This window comes from Chlorocebus sabaeus, chromosome 17, assembly GCF_047675955.1.
Source record: "Chlorocebus sabaeus isolate Y175 chromosome 17, mChlSab1.0.hap1, whole genome shotgun sequence".
NCBI lineage: Eukaryota > Metazoa > Chordata > Mammalia > Primates > Cercopithecidae > Chlorocebus > Chlorocebus sabaeus.
In genome coordinates, this window is record NC_132920.1 from 32,993,554 (window position 1) to 33,004,486 (window position 10,933).

General features: G+C 40.5%; 1 pseudogene; it reads right to left on the reverse strand.

Annotated features, from left to right (window-relative positions):
• Positions 1 to 725: 725 nt before the first annotated feature.
• LOC140708875 (protein phosphatase inhibitor 2 pseudogene) lies at positions 726 to 4,848 on the reverse strand (annotated as a pseudogene).
• Positions 4,849 to 10,933: the final 6,085 nt, after the last annotated feature.

The following is a 10,933-nucleotide window of genomic DNA, read 5'->3' on the forward strand; positions in this document are numbered from 1 at the left end:
ATGTCTCCCAGTTAGGCTACTCAGGGGTCAGGGACCCACTTGAGCAGGGAGTCTGTCCCTTCTCAGATCTCAACCTCCGTGTTGGGAGATCCACTGCTCTCTTCAAAGCTGTCAGACAGAGTCGTTTGCGTCTGCTGAGCTGCTGCGTTTGTTATTGTTTACTGTGCCCTGTCCCCAGAGGTGGAGTCTACAGAGACAGGCAGGTTTCCTTGAGCTGCTGTGAGCTCCACCCAGTTCGAGCTTCCCAGCAGCTTTGTTTACCTACTTAAGCCTCAGCAATGGCGGGCGCCCCTCCCCCAGCCTCGCTGCTGCCTTGCCGGTAGATCACAGACTGCTGTGCTAGCAATGAGGGAGGCTCCGTGGGTGTGGGACCCTCCCGGCCAGGTGTGGGATATGATCTCCTGGTGTGCCGGTTTGCTTAAAGCGCAGTATTGGGGTGGGAGTTACCCGATTTTCCAGGTGTTGTGTGTCTCAGTTCCCCTGGCTAGGAAAAGGGATTCCCTTCCCCCTTGCGCTTTCCAGGTGAGGCAATGCCTCGCCCTGCTTCAGCTCTCGCTGGTCGGGCTGCAGCAGCTGACCAGCACCGATCGTCTGGCACTCCCCAGTGAGATGAACCCAGTACCTCAGTTGAAAATGCAGAAATCACCGGTCTTCTGTGTCGCTCACGCTGGGAGTTGGAGACTGGAGCTGTTCCTATTCGGCCATCTTGCTCCGCCCCCGAAGAAAAAATATTTAACCTACTTTAACACACATTCATTATTTTTTTTTTTAATCTCAGAAATACAGGAATAGATAATATCTTTCTTTACTTGATAAAGATCATCTACAAAAATCCTATGGCTAACATACTTGATTGTGAATGACCACATAGTTTCTACCTACAATCAGGAACAAGGCAAGAATGTCCACTCTCACCACTCTTATTCACAGTGGTGGAAGTTCTAGACAGTGCAATAGGCATGAAAAAGGAGATTAAAGGCATACAGATTGTGAAGTAAGAAATAAACAGTTCCCATTTGTAAGTGACATGATTGTCTATGTAGAAAATCACAAGGAATCTACAGAAAAACTTCTAGAATATGTGATTTCAGCAAATTAACAGAATACAGGACAAACAAACCAGTATCAATTATATTTCTACATACTCACAATGAACAGGTAATACCAAAAATATTGTTATTTTTATTATTATTATTTTGAGATGGAGTCTCGCTCTGTCACCCAGGCTGGAGTGCAGTGGCATGATCTCGGCTCACTGCAAGCTCCACCTCCTGGGTTCATGCCATTCTCCTGCCTCAGCCTTCCCAGTAGCTGGGACTATGGGCGCCCGCCACCACGCTCAGCTAATTTTTTGTATTTTTAGTAGAGATGGGGTTTCACCGTGTTAGCCAGGAAGGTCTCGATCTCCTGACCTCGTGATCAGCCCGCTTCGGCCTCCAAAAGTGCTGGGATTACAGGCATTAGCCACTGTGCCTGGCCCAAAAATATAAATATATTATTTCCAATTACTCAAATACATGAAACACTTATGCGTAAATCTAACAAAACATGCAAGACTTGCAAGCTAAAAACTATGTAATGCGGGTGAATGACATCAAAGAAGATCTACTTAGTCTCTATCTACATAGAGAGCAATATTGTTCATGGATTGGAAGACTCAACATACTAAATATGTCAATTCTCCCCAAACTGATATACAAGTTTAACACAATTCCAATCAAAATTTTTGCAAGATTTGTTGATTATAGGTAGGATTATTCTAAAATTTACATGGAAAGGCAAAGGAACTAGAATATCTAAAATATTCTTTTTTCATATTATTATATTTTATTGCAGTATGTGTAGTGTATACTAACTTAAAGGGAAAAAATATAAACAAAATGAAAGACATGGAGGAAATGGCATCTTGCTTTAATCTCCAACTTAAAGTTACCCTTAACAATTCATTTACACCATTATGCCAAATTGTAGTCATCCCTGCAGATCCATCTCTAGAGGAAAATCTAACTTGAATCATATGGTTCATATTTTGACTAGTTCATAGCATATCAATTAGCAACTTATGACTTGAAAATACTTTTTCTCAGTTGCATTTGACTACCTAAAATTCTACCGAGCATGCTGTTTAGCATGTCTTACTCCTCTGAAATCATCATCTACTTTCTAAAAATCAGAAAATTAGTTTGCTTGTGATTTGAAATTCAAAAAAGTTTGTAGAAAACACAAAAATAATAAACTATGTAAAGTCTTATCCTTTTCTTCTCTCTAAAACAGCTACTTCTACAAAAAGAAGAGTAAGTGGATACTTTCTAACAACTCAAAAACAAGAAAACCAAAATCAGAGGGTGCATGAATATATATATGTGCACAGGTATGTACAGACTTAATCTCTATATTCCCCAAAACAGGCTTAAACAGGTAATCCCAGCATTCTAAATTCAGAAAGCAAAAATAAACAGTTTTGTTTCTAAATCAATGGTATTACTAGCTGAAATGTTTAGTAGAATACTGCACCTATAGATCGGCAGTACTTTGATTATATACCATTTAAGAAATCAAAATAATAAGCACATTCTTCTAACAGCAAAGAATTCTCCCACTTGTTATTTATTTTGACATATTGATATTTCCATAAACTTGCAAGTGGAAGATAAGCTGTTCAATAAAAGACTTCTTACATATATAATATACAGAAATTATTTTAGAAGTGTGTTCATATAACAGATTATTTTGGCACTGACAGAAATTGTATACAATCCATCAGTTGTATGGCTAGAAATGAAACCATCACAAAACCAAGACACACAGGGCTTTCCTGCACTTAGTTTCAGGAAAAAGTTCCCAAGTAATTCTTTACTGTGTTAGAAGAATAAAGTACATTTGTCATAGTATACATTATCGTATTCCCTCATAGTAGGGATTAAAGTTTTTAAATTAAACAGTGTTCCCAGGTTTACTTCTGTCTGTACCTTCAGGAATAATCATATCACTGGTTACATACAATTCTCTCCTCATGCAAAAAAAAAAAAAAAAAAAAAAACTGAAAAAACAAAAACCGTCAGTTAGTTGTTTTCTTAAGTCTAATTAAGCCAAGCAAACTAATAATAGCAATTTAATTAGCAAGCTGTAAATCAGAGAGGTATAGAAATCCAGCAGTTAAACTGTATTTCCTGCCTATAGGGTACTGCTGCTACTCAACCTATTTTCTTCATGTATTAGAAGAATTAATAGACATTGATGGTCAAAATAAGAATTTCAATATTGCCGCAAATGACATGAGAGAAAGACTTCCTAATGTGTGACAATCTTAATGATCCTTTAAAAGGTAAAGGATTGTGTGTATATGTGTGGAAAGGAGTAGGAAATAAAAGCAGGAGGTTAAGACAGGTATTTAAAGGGAATGCCGAGATAGCTACATTACAATATTTATTTTTTAAAAAACTGAAGTCTGCCCAGCGTACCAAAAACATTACAAAAAAAAAAAGAGCAAACATCAGTGCAAGTTTAGCCTAATAATTTGTGAGAAAAAAAGCTAGTTTTGACGAGAAAAAGTCCAGTCCTTTCCTTGCAAACACAAAGAAACGCAACAAGAATTTTAAAGGTAGTAGGCCAGAAAATGCAACAGTAACTCTTACAATCCTTTCAATTAAACAGACAAATCAAGTTGAAGACAAGTGTTCAAATACTATTCAGCCTGAAGATTTATCAACTTATATATCCTGTTATTCAATTGGCTTTTGATTTTAAAAAAATCAACAAACTTTATAAGAGCTACCACCACATTTAGAATGATGAAAATAAATTAGTTCCCCCCCAAAGATATTGTTGAACCTCTAAAGCATAAAAAGCTATATAATATACAAGTTAACCAATGTTTTTACAAAAGCAATACAGTTTCGGACTGATGGTATTACACTGTATTTGTAGTAAAGTACTAGGCACAAGTATATATATATATACACACACACACACACATATATACACACATGTCAGGCATTTTCATTTCAGTCTAATCAGTCTCTAAGGTTATCATTTAATTACTGGCAATATATAATAACTGGTATGCATTTTAGTACTTAAGTCATGATTTGCGGAGAACAAGAAGCAATGTATTATAGCAACTGGGTTCATATCTAACAAACAATTGCAGTGTTGAACAAATCTCTTCTATGAACTTCGTGATTTGTTTTGCTGTTGGTCACTTACAGCAGATCCTTGATTTGATTCTTCCATATTCATGCTTTCTCCACCTGCAGGCTCTAACATTTCTTCATCTCCATCATCATCATGTAGGCCTTTTGAAATTGTCCAGCTAGTTCGATATTGAGTCCTTCATTGTAGTGGCGCTTCCTTTTCATTTAAATTGTCTCTTTTTTTCTCGTTCTTCAGATGAGAGGTCACTATCCTCCTCTCCACTGCTTTGTTGTTCCTGAACCCGATACTTTGGCTCCAAGTCTTCAGCAGCAGCCAATTTCTTAGCCAAAATATCTGGTGCCATGGCTTCGGTGGTTTCTGTATCACTACATGCACCTTCATCATCACCCATCATACTATGGTAAGGAGGGCTTGGTTCATCTATTTTCATTAACCATCGTCTTCGTCTGTTGGATGATATGTCGCCAGGATGTTCATTTCATCCCACTTCTGGGATTTTTTGCTCAGCTCCTCGTGGACACTCCCGCGGGGCGGTTCGGCCGACGCCACCATAGAGGGGGTCGTAGAGGTCTTGTCCTTCAGGATCCCCTTGACGGGCCGTTGCGAGGCCATCGAGGCTGCCACTGCCAGGCGCTCCAGCTGTCGGCTCCGGGTCGCTGCTTGGCGTGGGGTCCGCGAAGGGAAGGGTCGGCATTAGCAAGACCAGCAGACAGACGCGGAGCCGGCTCAGGGCTAAAGCGGCTGCACCTGCTGCCTCGGAAATGGGTACGTCAGTGGTTGTCAGGACACAACGACCCCGACGCCAGGCCCAGCGCAGAACGGGTGGAGGCTCCTCGCGCACCCTTAGCGGCCGGCGCTTGACCCACGGCTCGCGGGGAAACGCGGGCCTAGAGCTCCAGGGCGGGAGCGACGCCGACGCCTAAAACATTCTTGAAAAAGAAGAATAAAGTGATTGAAAATCAGTCTGCCCTATTTCAAGTGTTGTTATATACCTACAGTAATCAAGACTGTGTGGTACTAGCAGAGGAATGGACACACAAATCAGCGGAACAAAATAGAGAACGTAGAAAAAGACCCACACAGTCTGCCCAAATGATTTTTGAAAGAGGTGCAAAAAGAAGTCAATGGAAGAAAAATAGCCTTTTTAACAAATAGTGAATTGAACAATGGTGAAATGGAACAATTGGGCATCCATAGGCAAGACAATAAAATAAAAATGAACCTTGACATAAGTCTCACGCCTTATGCAAAAGTTAATTCAAACTGGATTGGATTGCTTGAGTCCAGGAGTTCAAGACCAACCTGGGTAAGACAGCAAGACCCTGTCTATACACAAAAATGAAAAATTATGTTGGTGTGGTGGCTCCTGCCTGTAGTCCCAGCTACTTGGGATGCTGAGGCAGGAGGACTGCTTGAGCCCGGGAGTTCAAGGCTGTCATAAGCTGTGACAGCACCATTGTACTCTACCCTGAGTGAGTAAGCAAGACTCTGTCTCAAAAAAAAAAAAAAAAAATTGTCAGAGAAATGCAATACCTTAACCTTTACCAGATACAATTAAGTAATTAAAATAAATAAAAGATTATGGAGTAAATGTAAAGCATAAAACTACTAAAAGTTTAGAAAAATAGGAGAAAATATTTGAGATATAGGTGTAGGCAAATAATTCTTAGGCTTGACATCGAAAGCATGATCTATGAAAGGAAAAACTGATAAACTGGATTTCATCAAAATGTAAAACTGTTGCTTTGTGAAGATCTGGTAAGTGAATGAAAAAATGAGCTACACAATAGGAGAAAATATTTGCAAACCATACATTGAACAAAGGACTAGTATCTAGAATATACAAAGAACTCTCAAAACTCAACAACAACAACAAAAAAAACACATTAAAAATCCAATTAGGAAACAGGCAAAAGACTTAAGGTGATATTTCACCAAGGAGGATATAAAAATGGCAAATTAGCACATGAAAAGTTGTTCAACATCATTAGCCATTAGGGAAATGCAAATTAAAACCACAATGAAATCTCACTCCACATCTATCAGGATGACTAAAATAAAAGTAGTGACAATGGGTCAGGCACGGTGGCACACACCTGTAATCCCAGCACTTTGGGAGGCCAAGGTGAGTGGATCACCTGAGTTCAGGAGTTTGAGACCAGCCTGGCCAACATGAAGAAACCCTGTCTCTACTAAAAATACAAAAGTAGCTGGGCATGGTGGCACATGCCTGTAATCTCAGCTACTCAGGAGGCTGAGGCAGGAGAATCACTTGAACCCGGGAGGTGGAGGTTGCGGTGAGCAGAGATCGTGCCATTGTACTCTAGCTTAGGCAACAAGAGTGAAACTCCATCTCAAAAAAAAAAAAAAAAAAAAGTAACAATGCTAAATGCTGGCAAGGAAGAGGAGATAGTGGATCACTCATAATTTCTGGTGGGAATATAAAATGGTACAACCACTCTGGAAGATGATTTGGTAGTTTCTTAAAAACAAAACAAAACCAACGACAACAACAACAAATCCAAGAACTAAGCATACTACTACCATCCTGCCCAGCAACTGCATTCCTGGGTATTTAGCCCCAAGAAATGAAAACTTGCACACACAACTACACACGCACACACGATGCCTTCACACAAAACCTTATATGCAAATGTTTGTCTAACTGCTTACTCATTGTAGCCAAAGATAACCCAGATATCCTTTAACAGGTAAATGGTTAAACCAACTATTGTACACTTATGCCATGAAATAATACTCAGCAATAAAAAAGAATGACTGATACACACAACAACCTGCATGAATCTCCAGAGAGTTATACTGAGTGAAAAATGCCAATCCCAAAAGGTTACATACTACAACTGTGATCATGTCACTTCACTCCAGCCTGAGCAATATAGCAAGACCCCATCTCTAAAAATAGATAAACAAACAAAAAAGATGGATTACAGAGTAAATGTAAAGTGTAAAACTATTAAAATTTTAGAAAAATAGGAGAAAATCTTTGAGATGTAGGGCCAGGCAAAGAATTCATAGGCTTGACATCAAAAGCACAATCCAGGCTGGGCATGGTGGCTCACGCCTGTAACCCCAGCACTTTGGGAGGCCGAGGCAGGCGGATCACTTGAGGTCAGGAGTTCGAGACCAGCCTGGCCAACATAGTGAAGCCCGTCTCTACTAAAAATACAAAAATTAGCTGAGCCAGATGGCACATGCTTGTAATCCCAGCTACTTGGAAGGCTGAGGCATGAAAATCACTCGAACCTAGGAGGCGGAGGTTGCAGTGAGCTGAGATCATGCCAGTGGACTCCAGCCTGGGTGACAGAGTGAGACTCTGTCTCAAAAAAAAAAAAAAATAAATAAAATAAACTTTATTGAAAAGCAAAAAAAAAGCACAATCCCTTTGTATAACATTTTGTATTAACAAGCTTGAAATCACAAAAGTACAGAAATAGAGAAAAAAATCATGGTTGCCAGTGGTTAAGGAAGTGATGGGGGTGGGAATGAGGTGAACTGACCATAAAAGGGCAAGATAAGGGATACTTGGAGTGACAAAAATACTGTCTTGACTGTAATAATCGACATTGATACAAATGTCAGTATCCTGATTGCAATACTGTACTGAAGTGTTATAAGATGTTACCATCGGGGAAACTGGATTAAAGGGTAAAAGGTTCTGTCTGTATTATTTCTTACAACTGCATGTCACTCTCTAATTATCTCAAAATAAAAAAGTTAAATTTAAAAAACACGTATGAGGATGTGCATAGTTTTTCAAAATATATTTAAGAAGTTCATGAGTGGAAAGTTTGAGTGAAAAAAATTGTATCTGGAATTCTGGTTTGCAGATTAGCCTGGGAAATGTGGCCTGACTCAGTGTGACTCAGTTCTATACCATTGTTCTCAGCTCTGCTGTTGCTCACTGCTAATGTTGAAGCCAGGTAGCTCTCGAGTTTCAGGGCAACCAAGATCCCATGATCCAATGTTGCTCTCACTCCTCTTGACCTTTGAGAGAGAACAGGAAAGAAGATGGAGGAGAATTTTCCCTTTGCCCCATTTTCCTCTTTTTGGGCTGAACCGTGTCCCCCTATAAATTCATAATGTTGAATAAACCCAGTACCTCAGAATGTGAATTTTTTTTGGAGTTAAGAGTCTTTAAAAAGATAATTAAGTTAAAATGAGGTTATGAAAGTAGGTCCTAATATAGCTAGTATCCATATAAAGAAGAGATGAGGACATACATACACAGGGGACAGTCCATATGAAGATGCAGGGAAAAGACAGCCATCCGCCAGCCAAGGATAGAGACCTCAGAAGAAACCAACCCTGCTGACACCTTCATCTCCCATTTCTAGCCCCCAGAGCCATGAGGCAATAAGTTTATGTTGTTTAAGCCATTCAGTCTGTGGTATTTCTTATGGTAGCCCTAGCAAACTAATACATCCTCCTATATTTGGACATAGGCCTGTCCTTCTTGATTAAAAGAACGTAAAAATAAGACTGTTGTCAAAGTTTTAACAAGACTTTATGAAGACTTGGGCAAAATTGGAAAAAAAAGAAAATAGAAAATTCTTCCATTCTGATCACAGATATTATAGATGTAAGAGATCACAGGCTCCAGCCCATCTAAGGGTTCTCCAACTAGAAACAGACCTGGTGTGGCTGATGCTACTAATACCTGCCATGTTCCTTGGGCCTTACCACTGTAGTGCACACTGGCTGGACATTTGCATCATTCCTGAAGGCTTCCTCAAAGCCAAGAAGGGCCACTCTGCCCGACTCACAGCAGACTAGAAGGGCTGAAGAGTTCACATGTCAGGCAGCAGCCTTCAGCCAATGGGAATTGATGTACAATTGCCCAACTCCCTCCTTACGTGGCTGGGTTAACTCTGAAGCATGTGCTTTCCCAGAATTTCCCCAGGGGATTAAGTTCCAGTCATTCATCCTTCGTTGGCTGTTTTCCCTTCCCAATCTATCTTTCACTCAGCTGATACTGAAGTTTCATGCACCTCCAAAATAAATTACTTTCACTCATGTCCTTGTGTCAGGGACTGCTTCTGGAAGAAACCAAACTAAGGCACCCCAGGCTAGCTTCTAATTTGCTTCACAGCAGTAAAGGTCAACTTTTCTTTGCATTACCCAAGAGAAAACTTAGCCATGACCTCATCGTGATGCTTGGATCCCCAGAACCCTGTCTCTCATGAAACCCTGATTCCTTCCTTTCCTTGTCAAGATCTCTCCTTACCCAGCCTGGATGACAGTCCATTCTATTGAGTACTTAGCAAAGAGAGTGTAGAAACTGTCAGAAATATTTGTATTTTGTTCAATTTTCCGTAGACCAGAAACAGCACACTCTTTGATCCCACCCTTGTATGCCCAAAATATCTGAGTTGGAGGAGGCACTGCCCCTCTGTCACACAGTTTAACTAGATTACAGAGTGCAAGACCCCCAAACCAGTTCCTGACACTCATTCCTCTCTTCAGCCTGTGGATTCTTATCACTTCCACAGCAAGAAAATTGGCTCTAAGATTATCCAGACTTCTTTTCAAATCTATTATTTATGGAACAAGTGCTGACTCCAGATATCTAGTAATCTAAGATTTTTCATCTCCAAAGACCTTTCTTTCATTTTGCCTCTACTGGGTTTTCTATTTATTTATTTTTTTGAGACGGGGTCTCACTCTGTCACCCAGGCTGGAGTACAGTGACCCGAACACAACTCGCTATATCCCCAACCTCCTGTGCCCAAGCGATCCTCCTGCCCCAGCCTCCTGAGTAGCTGAAACCACAACTGAGCGCCACCATGCCCAGCTAATTTTTTTTTCTTTTTCTTTTTCTTTTTTTTTTAGAGACTGAGTCTCATCATCTTGTCCAGGCTGGTGTTGAACTCCTGGGCTCAAGGAGTCTTCCTGCCTTAGCCTCCTAAATGGTTAAAGGCATGTGACCATCACACCTGGCTTACCATGGTTTTCAAATGTAAATTTTTAAATGAAAAATCTTAATATTTTGGTCATTGCTGTTTTCCTGTGATCTGTCCCCCACTGCATGAGGGGAAATGTGTTATCTGCCTTTATTGTAGAAAGACGCAGTTGTAGAAATCTTCAGTTGATGTCTCAGGATGTTTCCTGCCATACACTTGGAATGTGTAAAAGCACAGGAAATATCCTAGCATAACACAAACTACACACAGTTACCTTTGGGACCTAGAATGGAATGGGGAGGAGGGAGAAACAAAGTAGACCTTTTTACTCCATACCCTTCTGTATGGTTTGAACCTTTTTTTTTTTTTTTTTTTTTTGAGACAGAGTCTCTCTCTGTAGCCCAAGCTGGAGTGCAGTGGCGCGATCTAGGCTCACTGCAAGCTCCGCCTCCCCGGTTCATGCCATTCTCCTGCCTCAGCCTCCCGAGTAGCTGGGACTACAGGCGCCCACCACCACGCCTGGCTAATTTTTTTTTTATTTTTAGTAGAGACAGGGTTTCACTGTGTTAGCCAGCATGGTCTCCGTCTCCTGACCTCGTGATCCGCCCGCCTTGGCCTCCCAAAGTGCTGGGATTACAGGTGTGAGCCACCGCGCCCGGCCAGTTTGAACCTTTTACAACAAGAGTGAATCCAGATATTCTCTATGTAATTTTCTATGTAATTTTTAAGAAGAAACACGACTTAAAAAGAAATGAATGAATTTCCACTAGGGGGTGGTAGAGAATCACAATCCGTATCACAGTCTGAAACTGAAGGGCAAAAGGAAATAGTCAAGTTCAGAATCACATGCTGCAGCC